Source organism: Pristiophorus japonicus, chromosome 9 (genome assembly GCF_044704955.1).
Source record: "Pristiophorus japonicus isolate sPriJap1 chromosome 9, sPriJap1.hap1, whole genome shotgun sequence".
Classification (NCBI taxonomy): domain Eukaryota; kingdom Metazoa; phylum Chordata; class Chondrichthyes; family Pristiophoridae; genus Pristiophorus; species Pristiophorus japonicus.
In genome coordinates, this window is record NC_091985.1 from 177,481,273 (window position 1) to 177,499,137 (window position 17,865).

A 17,865-nucleotide genomic window follows, 5' to 3' on the forward strand; every position below is an offset into this window, starting at 1 on the left:
GAATGTGTTGTGCTGCTTAACTAACTACTCTACGCTGCTTCAGAAGATTTTCTAGTTATTTCATTACTTTTTTTAGTTTTTCTAAGTTTCTCAGGTTGCATATGTGTTGTGCTGGGTACTAAACTAACTCTACACTGCTTCAGAGGTTTTCGAGTTATTTCATAACTTTTTTGAGTTTTTCGAAGTTTCTCATGTTGCGAATGTGTTGTGCTGCTTAACTAACTACTCTACGCTGCTTCAGAAGATTTCGAGTTATTTCATCACTTTTTTGATTTTTTCGATGTTTCGCATGTTGCGTATGTGTTGTGCTGTGTTCTACACTACTCTACGCTGCTTCACAAGATTTCCAGTTAATTGTATACTTTTTTTGAGTTTTTCGAAGTTTCTCATGTTGCTAATGTGTTGTGCTGTGTTCTACAGTATTCTGCGCTGCTTCACAAAATTTCCAGTTAATTGTATACTTTTTTGAGTTTTGCGAAGTTTCTCATGTTGCATATGGGTCGTGCTGGGTTCTACACTACTCTACACTGTTGCAGAAGATATCGAGTTATTTGTATACTTTGTTGAGCTTTTCGTAGTTTCTCCTGGTGCATATGGGTTGTGCTGGGTTCTGAACTAACTCTACGCTGGTTCAGAGGTTTTCGAGTTATTTCATCACTTTTTTGATTTTTTCGATGTTTCTCATGTTGCGTATATGTTGTGCTGTGTTCTGCACTACTCTACGGTGCTTCACAAGATTTCCAGTTAATTGTATACTTTTTTGAGTTTTTCGAAGTTTCTCATGTTGCGAATGTGTTGTGCTGCTTAAGTAACTACTCTGCGCTGCTTCAGAAGATTTCGAGTTATTTCATCACTTTTTTGATTTTTTCGATGTTTCTCATGTTGCGTATATGTTGTGCTGTGTTCTGCACTACTCTACGCTGCTTCACAAGATTACCAGTTAATTGTATACTTTTTTGAGTTTTTCGAAGTTTCTCATGTTGCGAATGTGTTGTGCTGCTTAACTAACAACTTTACGCTGCTTCAGAAGATTTCGAGTTATTTCATCACTTTGTTGATTTTGTTCGATGTTTCTCATGTTGCGTATGTGTTGTGCTGTGTTCTACACTATTCTACGCTGCTTCACAAGATTTCCAGTTAATTGTATACTTTTTTGAGTTTTTTGAAGTTTCTCATATTGCATATGGGTCGTGCTGGGTTCTACACTACTCTACACTGTTGCAGAAGATATCGAGTTATTTGTATACTTTGTTGAGCTTTTCGTAGTTTCTCCTGGTGCATATGGGTTGTGCTGGGTTCTGAACTAACTCTACGCTGGTTCAGAGGTTTTCGAGTTATTTCATCACTTTTTTGAATTTTTCGCTGTTTCTCATGTTGCGTATATGTTGTGCTGTGTTCTGCACTACTCTACGGTGCTTCACAAGATTTCCAGTTAATTGTATACTTTTTTCAGTTTTTCGAAGTTTCTCATGTTGCGAATGTGTTGTGCTGCTTAAGTAACTACTCTGCGCTGCTTCAGAAGATTTCGAGTTATTTCATAACTTTTTTGAGTTTTTCGAAGTTTCTCATGTTGCATATGTGTTGTTCTGTGTTCTACACTACTCTACGCGGTTGCAGAAGATACGAGTTGTTTGTATACTTTCTTGAGTTTGCGAAGTTTCTGATGTTGCGAATGTGTTGTGCAGCTTAACTAACTACTCTACGCTGCTTCAGAAGATTTCGAGTTATTTCATCACTTTTTTGATTTTTTTCGATGTTTCTCATGTTGCGTATGTGTTGTGCTGTGTTCTACACCACTCTACGCTGCTTCACAAGATTTCCAGTTAATTGTATACTTTTTTGAGTTTTTCGAAGTTTCTCATGTTGCGAATGTGTTGTGCTGCTTAACTAACTACTCTACGCTGCTTCAGAAGATTTCGAGTTATTTCATCACTTTTTTGATTTTTTTCGATGTTTCTCATGTTGCGTATGTGTTGTGCTGTGTTCTACACTACTCTCCGCTGCTTCACAAGATTTCCAGTTAATTGTATACTTTTTTTGAGTTTTTCGAAGTTTCTCATGTTGCGAATGTGTTGTGCTGCTTAACTAACTACTCTACGCTGCTTCAGAAGATTTCGAGTTATTTCATCACTTTTTTGATTTTTTTCGATGTTTCTCATGTTGCGTATGTGTTGTGCTGTGTTCTACACTATTCTATGCTGCTTCACAAGATTTCCAGTTAATTGTATACTTTTTTGAGTTTTTCGAAGTTTCTCATGTTGCGAATGTGTTGTGCTGCTTAAGTAACTACTCTGCGCTGCTTCAGAAGATTTCGAGTTATTTCATCACTTTTTTGATTTTTTCGATGTTTCTCATGTTGCGTATATGTTGTGCTGTGTTCTGCACTACTCTACGCTGCTTCACAAGAGTACCAGTTAATTGTATACTTTTTTGAGTTTTTCGAAGTTTCTCATGTTGTGTATGTGTTGTGCTGCGTAACTACACTACTCTATGCTGCTTCAGAAGATTCGAGTTGTTTGTATACTTTCTTGAGTTTTTCGAAGTTTCTCCTGGTGCATATGGGTTATGCTGGGTTCTAAACTAACTCTACACTGCTTCAGAGGTTTTCGAGTTATTTCATTACTTTTTTGAGTTTTTCGAAGTTTCTCATGTTGCGAATGTGTTGTGCTGCTTAACTAACTACGCTGCGCTGTTTCAGAAGATTTCGAGTTATTTCATCACTTTTTTGATTTTTTTCGATGTTTCTCATGTTGCGTATGTGTTGTCCTGTGTTCTACACTACCCTACGCTGCTTCACAAGATTTCCAGTTAACTGTATACTTTTTTTTGTGTTTTTCGAAGTTTCTCATGTTGCGAATGTGTTGTGCTGCTTAACTAACTACTCTACGCTGCTTCAGAAGATTTCGAGTTATTTCATCACTTTGTTGATTTTTTTCGATGTTTCTCATGTTGCGTATGTGTTGTGCTGTGTTCTACACTATTCTACGCTGCTTCACAAGATTTCCAGTTAATTGTATACTTTTTTGAGTTTTTCGAAGTTTCTCATGTTGCGAATGTGTTGTGCTGCTTAACTAACTACTCTACGCTGCTTCAGAAGATTTCGAGTTATTTCATCACTTTTTTGATTTTTTCGATGTTTCTCATGTTGCGTATGTGTTGTGCTGTGTTCTACACTACTCTACGCTGCTTCACAAGATTTCCAGTTAATTGTATACTTTTTTGAGTTTTTCGAAGTTTCTCATGTTGCGAATGTGTTGTGCTGCTTAACTAACTACTCTACGCTGCTTCAGAAGATTTCGAGTTATTTCATCATTTTTTTTATTTTTTTCGATGTTTCTCATGTTGCGTATGTGTTGTGCTGTGTTCTGCACTATTCTACGCTGCTTCACAAGATTTCCAGTTAATTGTATACTTTTTTGAGTTTTTCGAAGTTTCTCATGTTGCATATGTGTTGTGTTGTGTTCTACACTAGTCTACGCGGTTGCAGAAGATTCGAGTTGTTTGTATACTTTCTTGAGTTTTTCGAAGTTTCTGATGTTGCGAATGTGTTGTGCTGTTTAACTAACTACTCTACGCTGCTTCAGAAGATTTCGAGTTATTGCATTACTTTTTTGATTTTTTCGATGTTTCTCATGTTGCGTATGTGTTATGCTGTGTTCTACACTATTCTACGCTGCTTCACAAGATTTCTAGTTAGTTGTATACTTTTTTGAGTTTTTCGAAGTTTCTCATGTTGCGAATGTGTTGTGCTGTGTTCTACACTACTCTACGCTGCTTCACAAGATTTCCAGTTAATTGTATACTTTTTTTGAGTTTTTCGAAGTTTCTCATGTTGCGAATGTGTTGTGCTGCTTAACTAACTACTCTACGCTGCTTCAGAGGTTTTCGAGTTATTTCATAACTTTTTGAGTTTTTCGAAGTTTCTCATGTTGCACATGTGTTGTTCTGTGTTCTACACTACTCTACGCGGTTGCAGAAGATTCGAGTTGTTTGTATACTTTCTTGAGTTTTTCGAAGTTTCTGATGTTGCGAATGTGTTGTGCTGTTTAACTAACTACTCTACGCTGCTTCAGAAGATTTCGAGTTATTGCATTACTTTTTTGATTTTTTCGATGTTTCTCATGTTGCGTATGTGTTATGCTGTGTTCTACACTATTCTACGCTGCTTCACAAGATTTCCAGTTAGTTGTATACTTTTTTGAGTTTTTCGAAGTTTCTCATGTTGCGAATGTGTTGTGCTGTGTTCTACACTACTCTACGCTGCTTCACAAGATTTCCAGTTAATTGTATACTTTTTTTGAGTTTTTCGAAGTTTCTCATGTTGCGAATGTGTTGTGCTGCTTAACTAACTACTCTACGCTGCTTCAGAAGATTTCGAGTTATTTCATCACTTTTTTGATTTTTTCGATGTTTCTCATGTTGCGTATATGTTGTGCTGTGTTCTGCACTACTCTACGCTGCTTCACAAGATTACCAGTTAATTGTATACTTTTGTGAGCTTTTCGAAGTTTCTCATGTTGTGTATGTGTTGTGCTGCGTAACTACACTACTCTATGCTGCTTCAGAAGATTTCGAGTTATTTTTTTACTTTTTTGAGTTTTTCGAAGTTTCTCATGTTGCACATGTGTTGTGTTGTGTTCTACACTAGTCTACGCGGTTGCAGAAGATTCGTGTTGTTTGTATACTTTCTTGAGTTTTTCGAAGTTTCTCCTGGTGCATATGGGTTGTGCTGGGTTCTAAACTAACTCTACACTGATTCAGAGTTCTTCGAGTTATTTCATAACTTTTTTGAGTTTTTCGAAGTTTCTCATGTTGCACATGTGTTGTTCTGTGTTCTACACAACTCTACGCGGTTGCAGAAGAATCGAGTTGTTTGTATACTTTCTTAAGTTTTTCGAAGTTTCTCATGTTGCGAATGTGTTGTGCTGTTTAACTAACTACTCTACGCTGCTTCCCAAGATTTCGAGTTATTTCATCACTTTTTTGTTTTTTTCGATGTTTCTCATGTTGCGTATGTGTTGTGCTGTGTTCTACACTACTCTCCGCTGCTTCACAAGATTTCCAGTTAATTGTATACTTTTTTGAGTTTTTCGAAGTTTCTCATGTTGCGAATGTGTTGTGCTGCTTAACTAACTACTCTACGCTGCTTCAGAAGATTTCGAGTTATTTCATCACTTTTTTGATTTTTTCGATGTTTCTCATGTTGCGTATGTGTTGTGCTGTGTTCTACACTACTCTACGCTGCTTCACAAGATTTCCAGTTAATTGTATACTTTTTTGAGTTTTTCGAAATTTCTCATGTTGCGAATGTGTTGTGCTGCTTCAGTAACTACTCTGCGCTGCTTCAGAAGATTTCGTTATTTCATCACTTTTTTGATTTTTTCGATGTTTCTCAGGTTGCGTATATGTTGTGCTGTGTTCTGCACTACTCTACGCTGCTTCACAAGATTACCAGTTAATTGTATACTTTTTTGAGTTTTTCGAAGTTTCTCATGTTGTGTATGTGTTGTGCTGCGGAACTACACTACTCTATGCTACTTCAGAAGATTTCGAGTTATTTTTTTACTTTTTTGAGTTTTTCGAAGTTTCTCATGTTGCATATGTGTTGTGTTGTGTTCTACACTAGTCTACGCGGTTGCAGAAGATTCGAGTTGTTTGTATACTTTCTTGAGTTTTTCGAAGTTTCTCAGGTTGCATATGTGTTGTGCTGGGTACTAAACTAACTCTACACTGCTTCAGAGGTTTTCGAGTTATTTCATAACTTTTTTGAGTTTTTCGAAGTTTCCCATGTTGCACATGTGTTGTTCTGTGTTCTACACTACTCTACGCGATTGCAGAAGATACGAGTTGTTTGTATACTTTCTTGAGTTTGCGAAGTTTCTGATGTTGCGAATGTGTTGTGCTGTTCAACTAACTACTCTACGCTGCTTCAGAAGATTTTGAGTTATAGCATTACGTTTTTGATTTTTTCGATGTTTCTCGTGTTGCGTATGTGTTGTGCTGTGTTCTACACTACTCTACGCTGCTTCACAAGATTTCCAGTTAATTGTATACTTTTTTGAGTTTTTCGAAGTTTCTCATGTTGCGAATGTGTTGTGCTGCTTAACTAACTACTCTACGCTGCTTCAGAAGATTTCGAGTTATTTCATCACTTTTTTGATTTTTTTCGATGTTTCTCATGTTGCGTATGTGTTGTGCTGTGTTCTACACTACTCTCCGCTGCTTCACAAGATTTCCAGTTAATTGTATACTTTTTTTGAGTTTTTCGAAGTTTCTCATGTTGCGAATGTGTTGTGCTGCTTAACTAACTACTCTGCGCTGCTTCAGAAGATTTCGAGTTATTACATCACTTTTTTGATTTTTTTCGATGTTTCTCATGTTGCGTATGTGTTGTGCTGTGTTCTACACTATTCTACGCTGCTTCACAAGATTTCCAGTTAATTGTATACTTTTTTGAGTTTTTCGAAGTTTCTCATGTTGCGAATGTGTTGTGCTGCTTAAGTAACTACTCTGCGCTGCTTCAGAAGATTTCGAGTTATTTCATCACTTTTTTGATTTTTTCGATGTTTCTCATGTTGCGTATATGTTGTGCTGTGTTCTGCACTACTCTACGCTGCTTCACAAGATTACCAGTTAATTGTATACTTTTTTGAGTTTTTCGAAGTTTCTCATGTTGTGTATGTGTTGTGCTGCGTAACTAACTACTTAACGCTGCTTCAGAAGATTTCGAGTTATTTCATCACTTTTTTGATTTTTTCGATGTTTCTCATGTTGCGTATATGTTGTGCTGTGTTCTGCACTACACTACGCTGCTTCACAAGATTTCCAGTTAATTGTATACTTTTTTGAGTTTTTCGAAGTTTCTCATGTTACGAATGTGTTGTGCTGCTTAAGTAACTACTCTGCGCTGCTTCAGAAGATTTCGAGTTATTTCATCACTTTTTTGATTTTTTCGATGTTTCTCATGTTGCGTATATGTTGTGCTGTGTTCTGCACTACTCTACGCTGCTTCACAAGATTACCAGTTAATTGTATACTTTTTTGAGTTTTTCGAAGTTTCTCATGTTGTGTATGTGTTGTGCTGCGTAACTACACTACTCTATGCTGCTTCAGAAGATTTCGAGTTATTTTTTTACTTTTTTGAGTTTTTCGAAGTTTCTCATGTTGCATATGTGTTGTGTTGTGTTCTACACTAGTCTACGCGGTTGCAGAAGATTCGAGTTGTTTGTATACTTTCTTGAGTTTTTCGAAGTTTCTCAGGTTGCATATGTGTTGTGCTGGGTACTAAACTAACTCTACAGTGCTTCAGAGGTTTTCGAGTTATTTCATAATTTTTTTGAGTTTTTCGAAGTTTCTCATGTTGCATATGTGTTGTTCTGTGTTCTACACTACTCTACGCGGTTGCAGAAGATACGAGTTGTTTGTATACTTTCTTGAGTTTGCGAAGTTTCTGATGTTGCGAATGTGTTGTGCAGCTTAACTAACTACTCTACGCTGCTTCAGAAGATTTCGAGTTATTTCATCACTTTTTTGATTTTTTTCGATGTTTCTCATGTTGCGTATGTGTTGTGCTGTGTTCTACACCACTCTACGCTGCTTCACAAGATTTCCAGTTAATTGTATACTTTTTTGAGTTTTTCGAAGTTTCTCATGTTGCGAATGTGTTGTGCTGCTTAACTAACTACTCTACGCTGCTTCAGAAGATTTCGAGTTATTTCATCACTTTTTTGATTTTTTTCGATGTTTCTCATGTTGCGTATGTGTTGTGCTGTGTTCTACACTATTCTATGCTGCTTCACAAGATTTCCAGTTAATTGTATACTTTTTTGAGTTTTTCGAAGTTTCTCATGTTGCGAATGTGTTGTGCTGCTTAAGTAACTACTCTGCGCTGCTTCAGAAGATTTCGAGTTATTTCATCACTTTTTTGATTTTTTCGATGTTTCTCATGTTGCGTATATGTTGTGCTGTGTTCTGCACTACTCTACGCTGCTTCACAAGAGTACCAGTTAATTGTATACTTTTTTGAGTTTTTCGAAGTTTCTCATGTTGTGTATGTGTTGTGCTGCGTAACTACACTACTCTATGCTGCTTCAGAAGATTTCGAGTTATTTTTTTACTTTTTTGAGTTTCTCGAAGTTTCTCATGTTGCATATGTGTTGTGTTGTGTTCTACACTAGTCTACTCGGTTGCAGAAGATTCGAGTTGTTTGTATACTTTCTTGAGTTTTTCGAAGTTTCTCCTGGTGCATATGGGTTATGCTGGGTTCTAAACTAACTCTACACTGCTTCAGAGGTTTTCGAGTTATTTCATTACTTTTTTGAGTTTTTCGAAGTTTCTCATGTTGCGAATGTGTTGTGCTGCTTAACTAACTACGCTGCGCTGTTTCAGAAGATTTCGAGTTATTTCATCACTTTTTTTATTTTTTTCGATGTTTCTCATGTTGCGTATGTGTTGTCCTGTGTTCTACACTACCCTACGCTGCTTCACAAGATTTCCAGTTAACTGTATACTTTCTTTTGTGTTTTTCGAAGTTTCTCATGTTGCGAATGTGTTGTGCTGCTTAACTAACTACTCTACGCTGCTTCAGAAGATTTCGAGTTATTTCATCACTTTGTTGATTTTTTTCGATGTTTCTCATGTTGCGTATGTGTTGTGCTGTGTTCTACACTATTCTACGCTGCTTCACAAGATTTCCAGTTAATTGTATACTTTTTTGAGTTTTTCGAAGTTTCTCATGTTGCGAATGTGTTGTGCTGCTTAACTAACTACTCTACGCTGCTTCAGAAGATTTCGAGTTATTTCATCACTTTTTTGATTTTTTCGATGTTTCTCATGTTGCGTATGTGTTGTGCTGTGTTCTACACTACTCTACGCTGCTTCACAAGATTTCCAGTTAATTGTATACTTTTTTGAGTTTTTCGAAGTTTCTCATGTTGCGAATGTGTTGTGCTGCTTAACTAACTACTCTACGCTGCTTCAGAAGATTTCGAGTTATTTCATCATTTTTTTTATTTTTTTCGATGTTTCTCATGTTGCGTATGTGTTGTGCTGTGTTCTGCACTATTCTACGCTGCTTCACAAGATTTCCAGTTAATTGTATACTTTTTTGAGTTTTTCGAAGTTTCTCATGTTGCATATGTGTTGTGTTGTGTTCTACACTAGTCTACGCGGTTGCAGAAGATTCGAGTTGTTTGTATACTTTCTTGAGTTTTTCGAAGTTTCTGATGTTGCGAATGTGTTGTGCTGTTTAACTAACTACTCTACGCTGCTTCAGAAGATTTCGAGTTATTGCATTACTTTTTTGATTTTTTCGATGTTTCTCATGTTGCGTATGTGTTATGCTGTGTTCTACACTATTCTACGCTGCTTCACAAGATTTCTAGTTAGTTGTATACTTTTTTGAGTTTTTCGAAGTTTCTCATGTTGCGAATGTGTTGTGCTGTGTTCTACACTACTCTACGCTGCTTCACAAGATTTCCAGTTAATTGTATACTTTTTTTGAGTTTTTCGAAGTTTCTCATGTTGCGAATGTGTTGTGCTGCTTAACTAACTACTCTACGCTGCTTCAGAGGTTTTCGAGTTATTTCATAACTTTTTGAGTTTTTCGAAGTTTCTCATGTTGCACATGTGTTGTTCTGTGTTCTACACTACTCTACGCGGTTGCAGAAGATTCGAGTTGTTTGTATACTTTCTTGAGTTTTTCGAAGTTTCTGATGTTGCGAATGTGTTGTGCTGTTTAACTAACTACTCTACGCTGCTTCAGAAGATTTCGAGTTATTGCATTACTTTTTTGATTTTTTCGATGTTTCTCATGTTGCGTATGTGTTATGCTGTGTTCTACACTATTCTACGCTGCTTCACAAGATTTCCAGTTAGTTGTATACTTTTTTGAGTTTTTCGAAGTTTCTCATGTTGCGAATGTGTTGTGCTGTGTTCTACACTACTCTACGCTGCTTCACAAGATTTCCAGTTAATTGTATACTTTTTTTGAGTTTTTCGAAGTTTCTCATGTTGCGAATGTGTTGTGCTGCTTAACTAACTACTCTACGCTGCTTCAGAAGATTTCGAGTTATTTCATCACTTTTTTGATTTTTTCGATGTTTCTCATGTTGCGTATATGTTGTGCTGTGTTCTGCACTACTCTACGCTGCTTCACAAGATTACCAGTTAATTGTATACTTTTGTGAGCTTTTCGAAGTTTCTCATGTTGTGTATGTGTTGTGCTGCGTAACTACACTACTCTATGCTGCTTCAGAAGATTTCGAGTTATTTTTTTACTTTTTTGAGTTTTTCGAAGTTTCTCATGTTGCACATGTGTTGTGTTGTGTTCTACACTAGTCTACGCGGTTGCAGAAGATTCGTGTTGTTTGTATACTTTCTTGAGTTTTTCGAAGTTTCTCCTGGTGCATATGGGTTGTGCTGGGTTCTAAACTAACTCTACACTGATTCAGAGTTCTTCGAGTTATTTCATAACTTTTTTGAGTTTTTCGAAGTTTCTCATGTTGCACATGTGTTGTTCTGTGTTCTACACAACTCTACGCGGTTGCAGAAGAATCGAGTTGTTTGTATACTTTCTTAAGTTTTTCGAAGTTTCTCATGTTGCGAATGTGTTGTGCTGTTTAACTAACTACTCTACGCTGCTTCCCAAGATTTCGAGTTATTTCATCACTTTTTTGTTTTTTTCGATGTTTCTCATGTTGCGTATGTGTTGTGCTGTGTTCTACACTACTCTCCGCTGCTTCACAAGATTTCCAGTTAATTGTATACTTTTTTGAGTTTTTCGAAGTTTCTCATGTTGCGAATGTGTTGTGCTGCTTAACTAACTACTCTACGCTGCTTCAGAAGATTTCGAGTTATTTCATCACTTTTTTGATTTTTTCGATGTTTCTCATGTTGCGTATGTGTTGTGCTGTGTTCTACACTACTCTACGCTGCTTCACAAGATTTCCAGTTAATTGTATACTTTTTTGAGTTTTTCGAAATTTCTCATGTTGCGAATGTGTTGTGCTGCTTCAGTAACTACTCTGCGCTGCTTCAGAAGATTTCGTTATTTCATCACTTTTTTGATTTTTTCGATGTTTCTCAGGTTGCGTATATGTTGTGCTGTGTTCTGCACTACTCTACGCTGCTTCACAAGATTACCAGTTAATTGTATACTTTTTTGAGTTTTTCGAAGTTTCTCATGTTGTGTATGTTGTGCTGCGGAACTACACTACTCTATGCTACTTCAGAAGATTTCGAGTTATTTTTTTACTTTTTTGAGTTTTTCGAAGTTTCTCATGTTGCATATGTGTTGTGTTGTGTTCTACACTAGTCTACGCGGTTGCAGAAGATTCGAGTTGTTTGTATACTTTCTTGAGTTTTTCGAAGTTTCTCAGGTTGCATATGTGTTGTGCTGGGTACTAAACTAACTCTACACTGCTTCAGAGGTTTTCGAGTTATTTCATAACTTTTTTGAGTTTTTCGAAGTTTCCCATGTTGCACATGTGTTGTTCTGTGTTCTACACTACTCTACGCGATTGCAGAAGATACGAGTTGTTTGTATACTTTCTTGAGTTTGCGAAGTTTCTGATGTTGCGAATGTGTTGTGCTGTTCAACTAACTACTCTACGCTGCTTCAGAAGATTTTGAGTTATAGCATTACGTTTTTGATTTTTTCGATGTTTCTCGTGTTGCGTATGTGTTGTGCTGTGTTCTACACTACTCTACGCTGCTTCACAAGATTTCCAGTTAATTGTATACTTTTTTGAGTTTTTCGAAGTTTCTCATGTTGCGAATGTGTTGTGCTGCTTAACTAACTACTCTACGCTGCTTCAGAAGATTTCGAGTTATTTCATCACTTTTTTGATTTTTTTCGATGTTTCTCATGTTGCGTATGTGTTGTGCTGTGTTCTACACTACTCTCCGCTGCTTCACAAGATTTCCAGTTAATTGTATACTTTTTTTGAGTTTTTCGAAGTTTCTCATGTTGCGAATGTGTTGTGCTGCTTAACTAACTACTCTGCGCTGCTTCAGAAGATTTCGAGTTATTACATCACTTTTTTGATTTTTTTCGATGTTTCTCATGTTGCGTATGTGTTGTGCTGTGTTCTACACTATTCTACGCTGCTTCACAAGATTTCCAGTTAATTGTATACTTTTTTGAGTTTTTCGAAGTTTCTCATGTTGCGAATGTGTTGTGCTGCTTAAGTAACTACTCTGCGCTGCTTCAGAAGATTTCGAGTTATTTCATCACTTTTTTGATTTTTTCGATGTTTCTCATGTTGCGTATATGTTGTGCTGTGTTCTGCACTACTCTACGCTGCTTCACAAGATTACCAGTTAATTGTATACTTTTTTGAGTTTTTCGAAGTTTCTCATGTTGTGTATGTGTTGTGCTGCGTAACTACACTACTCTATGCTGCTTCAGAAGATTTCGAGTTATTTTTTTACTTTTTTGAGTTTTTCGAAGTTTCTCATGTTGCATATGTGTTGTGTTGTGTTCTACACTAGTCTACGCGGTTGCAGAAGATTCGAGTTGTTTGTATACTTTCTTGAGTTTTTCGAAGTTTCTCCTGGTGCATATGGGTTATGCTGGGTTCTAAACTAACTCTACACTGCTTCAGAGGTTTTCGAGTTATTTCATAACTTTTTTGAGTTTTTCGAAGTTTCTCATGTTGCACATGTGTTGTTCTGTGTTCTACACAACTCTACGCGGTTGCAGAAGAATCGAGTTGTTTGTATACTTTCTTGAGTTTTTCGAAGTTTCTCATGTTGCGAATGTGTTGTGCTGTTTAACTAACTACTCTACGCTGCTTCAGAAGATTTCGAGTTATTTCATCACTTTTTTGTTTTTTTCGATGTTTCTCATGTTGCGTATGTGTTGTGCTGTGTTCTACACTGCTCTCCGCTGCTTCACAAGATTTCCAGTTAATTGTATACTTTTTTGAGTTTTTCGAAGTTTCTCATGTTGCGAATGTGTTGTGCTGCTTAACTAACTACGCTACGCTGTTTCAGAAGATTTCGAGTTATTTCATCACTTTTTTGATTTTGTTCGATGTTTCTCATGTTGCGTATGTGTTGTCCTGTGTTCTACACTACCCTACGCTGCTTCACAAGATTTCCAGTTAACTGTATACTTTTTTTTGTGTTTTTCGAAGTTTCTCATGTTGCGAATGTGTTGTGCTGCTTAACTAACTACTCTACGCTGCTTCAGAAGATTTCGAGTTATTTCATCACTTTGTTGATTTTTTTCGATGTTTCTCATGTTGCGTATGTGTTGTGCTGTGTTCTACACTATTCTCCGCTGCTTCACAAGATTTCCAGTTAATTGTATACTTTTTAAAGTTTTTCGAAGTTTCTCATGTTGCGAATGTGTTGTGCTGCTTAACTAACTACTCTACGCTGCTTCAGAAGATTTCGAGTTATTTCATCACTTTTTTGATTTTTTCGATGTTTCTCATGTTGCGTATGTGTTGTGCTGTATTCTACACTACTCTACGCTGCTTCAGAAGATTTCCAGTTAATTGTATACTTTTTTTGAGTTTTTCGAAGTTTCTCATGCTGCGAATGTGTTGTGCTGCTTAACTAACTACTCTACGCTGCTTCAGAGGTTTTCGAGTTATTTCATAACTTTTTGAGTTTTTCGAAGTTTCTCATGTTGCACATGTGTTGTTCTGTGTTCTACACTACTCTACGCGGTTGCAGAAGATTCGAGTTGTTTGTATACTTTCTTGAGTTTTTCGAAGTTTCTGATGTTGCGAATGTGTTGTGCTGTTTAACTAACTACTCTACGCTGCTTCCCAAGATTTCGAGTTATTTCATCACTTTTTTGTTTTTTTCGATGTTTCTCATGTTGCGTATGTGTTGTGCTGTGTTCTACACTACTCTCCGCTGCTTCACAAGATTTCCAGTTAATTGTATACTTTTTTGAGTTTTTCGAAGTTTCTCATGTTGCGAATGTGTTGTGCTGCTTAACTAACTACTCTACGCTGCTTCAGAAGATTTCGAGTTATTTCATCACTTTTTTGATTTTTTCGATGTTTCTCATGTTGCGTATGTGTTGTGCTGTGTTCTACACTACTCTACGCTGCTTCACAAGATTTCCAGTTAATTGTATACTTTTTTGAGTTTTTCGAAATTTCTCATGTTGCGAATGTGTTGTGCTGCTTCAGTAACTACTCTGCGCTGCTTCAGAAGATTTCGAGTTATTTCATCACTTTTTTGATTTTTTCGATGTTTCTCATGTTGCGTATATGTTGTGCTGTGTTCTGCACTACTCTACGCTGCTTCACAAGATTACCAGTTAATTGTATACTTTTTTGAGTTTTTCGAAGTTTCTCATGTTGTGTATGTGTTGTGCTGCGGAACTACACTACTCTATGCTACTTCAGAAGATTTCGAGTTATTTTTTTACTTTTTTGAGTTTTTCGAAGTTTCTCATGTTGCATATGTGTTGTGTTGTGTTCTACACTAGTCTACGCGGTTGCAGAAGATACGAGTTGTTTGTATACTTTCTTGAGTTTTTCGAAGTTTCTCAGGTTGCATATGTGTTGTGCTGGGTACTAAACTAACTCTACACTGCTTCAGAGGTTTTCGAGTTATTTCATAACTTTTTTGAGTTTTTCGAAGTTTCTCATGTTGCACATGTGTTGTTCTGTGTTCTACACTACTCTACGCGATTGCAGAAGATACGAGTTGTTTGTATACTTTCTTGAGTTTGCGAAGTTTCTGATGTTGCGAATGTGTTGTGCTGTTCAACTAACTACTCTACGCTGCTTCAGAAGATTTTGAGTTATAGCATTACGTTTTTGATTTTTTCGATGTTTCTCGTGTTGCGTATGTGTTGTGCTGTGTTCTACACTACTCTACGCTGCTTCACAAGATTTCCAGTTAATTGTATACTTTTTTTGAGTTTTTCGAAGTTTCTCATGTTGCGAATGTGTTGTGCTGCTTAACTAACTACTCTGCGCTGCTTCAGAAGATTTCGAGTTATTACATCACTTTTTTGATTTTTTTCGATGTTTCTCATGTTGCGTATGTGTTGTGCTGTGTTCTACACTATTCTACGCTGCTTCACAAGATTTCCAGTTAATTGTATACTTTTTTGAGTTTTTCGAAGTTTCTCATGTTGCGAATGTGTTGTGCTGCTTAAGTAACTACTCTGCGCTGCTTCAGAAGATTTCGAGTTATTTCATCACTTTTTTGATTTTTTCGATGTTTCTCATGTTGCGTATATGTTGTGCTGTGTTCTGCACTACTCTACGCTGCTTCACAAGATTACCAGTTAATTGTATACTTTTTTGAATTTTTCGAAGTTTCTCATGTTGTGTATGTGTTGTGCTGCGTAACTACACTACTCTATGCTGCTTCAGAAGATTTCGAGTTATTTCTTTACTTTTTTGAGTTTTTCGAAGTTTCTCATGTTGCATATGTGTTGTGTTGTGTTCTGCACTAGTCTACGCGGTTGCAGAAGATTCGAGTTGTTTGTATACTTTCTTGAGTTTTTCGAAGTTTCTGATGTTGCGAATGTGTTGTGCTGTTTAACTAACTACTCTACGCTGCTTCAGAAGATTTCGAGTTATTGCATTACTTTTTTGATTTTTTCGATGTTTCTCATGTTGCGTATGTGTTATGCTGTGTTCTACACTATTCTACGCTGCTTCACAAGATTTCCAGTTAGTTGTATACTTTTTTGAGTTTTTCGAAGTTTCTCATGTTGCGAATGTGTTGTGCTGTGTTCTACACTACTCTACGCTGCTTCACAAGATTTCCAGTTAATTGTATACTTTTTTTGAGTTTTTCGAAGTTTCTCATGTTGCGAATGTGTTGTGCTGCTTAATTAACTACTCTACGCTGCTTCAGAAGATTTCGAGTTATTTCATCACTTTTTTGATTTTTTCGATGTTTCTCATGTTGCGTATATGTTGTGCTGTGTTCTGCACTACTCTACGCTGCTTCACAAGATTACCAGTTAATTGTATACTTTTGTGAGCTTTTCGAAGTTTCTCATGTTGTGTCTGTGTTGTGCTGCGTAACTACACTACTCTATGCTGCTTCAGAAGATTTCGAGTTATTTTTTTACTTTTTTGAGTTTTTCGAAGTTTCTCATGTTGCACATGTGTTGTGTTGTGTTCTACACTAGTCTACGCGGTTGCAGAAGATTCGTGTTGTTTGTATACTTTCTTGAGTTTTTCGAAGTTTCTCCTGGTGCATATGAGTTGTTCTGGGTTCTAAACTAACTCTACACTGATTCAGAGGTCTTCGAGTTATTTCATAACTGTTTTGAGTTTTTCGAAGTTTCTCATGTTGCACATGTGTTGTTCTGTGTTCTACACAACTCTACGCGGTTGCAGAAGAATCGAGTTGTTTGTATACTTTCTTAAGTTTTTCGAAGTTTCTCATGTTGCGAATGTGTTGTGCTGCTTAACTAACTACTCTACGCTGCTTCAGAAGATTTCGAGTTATTTCATCACTTTTTTGATTTTTTCGATGTTTCTCATGTTGCGTATGTGTTGTGCTGTGTTCTACACTACTCTACGCTGCTTCACAAGATTTCCAGTTAATTGTATACTTTTTTGAGTTTTTCGAAGTTTCTCATGTTGCGAATGTGTTGTGCTGCTTAAGTAACTACTCTGCGCTGCTTCAGAAGATTTCGAGTTATTTCATCACTTTTTTGATTTTTTCGATGTTTCTCATGTTGCGTATATGTTGTGCTGTGTTCTGCACTACTCTACGCTGCTTCACAAGATTACCAGTTAATTGTGTACTTTTTTGAGTTTTGCGAAGTTTCTCATGTTGTGTATGTGTTGTGCTGCGGAACTACACTACTCTATGCTGCTTCAGAAGATTTCGAGTTATTTTTTTACCTTTTTGAGTTTTTCGAAGTTTCTCATGTTGCATATGTGTTGTGTTGTGTTCTACACTAGTCTACGCGGTTGCAGAAGATTCGAGTTGTTTGTATACTGTCTTGAGTTTTTCGAAGTTTCTCAGGTTGCATATGTGTTGTGCTGGGTACTAAACTAACTCTACACTGCTTCAGAGGTTTTCGAGTTATTTCATAACTTTTTTGAGTTTTTCGAAGTTTCTCATGTTGCACATGTGTTGTTCTGTGTTCTACACAACTCTACGCGGTTGCAGAAGAATCGAGTTGTTTGTATACTTTCTTGAGTTTTTCGAAGTTTCTCATGTTGCGAATGTGTTGTGCTGTTTAACTAACTACTCTACGCTGCTTCAGAAGATTTCGAGTTATTTCATCACTTTTTTGTTTTTTTCGATGTTTCTCATGTTGCGTATGTGTTGTGCTGTCTTCTACACTAATCTACGCTGCTTCACAAGATTTCCAGTTAATTGTATACTTTTTTTGAGTTTTTCTAAGTTTCTCATGTTGCACATGTGTTGTTCTGTGTTCTACACAACTCTACGCGGTTGCAGAAGAATCGAGTTGTTTGTATACTTTCTTAAGTTTTTCGAAGTTTCTCATGTTGCGAATGTGTTGTGCTGTTTAACTAACTACTCTACGCTGCTTCCCAAGATTTCGAGTTATTTCATCACTTTTTTGTTTTTTTCGATGTTTCTCATGTTGCGTATGTGTTGTGCTGTGTTCTACACTACTCTCCGCTGCTTGATAAGATTTCCAGTTAATTGTATACTTTTTTGAGTTTTTCGAAGTTTCTCATGTTGCGAATGTGTTGTGCTGCTTAACTAACTACTCTACGCTGCTTCAGAAGATTTCGAGTTATTTCATCATTTTTTTTATTTTTTTCGATGTTTCTCATGTTGCGTATGTGTTGTGCTGTGTTCTGCACTATTCTACGCTGCTTCACAAGATTTCCAGTTAATTGTATACTTTTTTGAGTTTTTCGAAGTTTCTCATGTTGCATATGT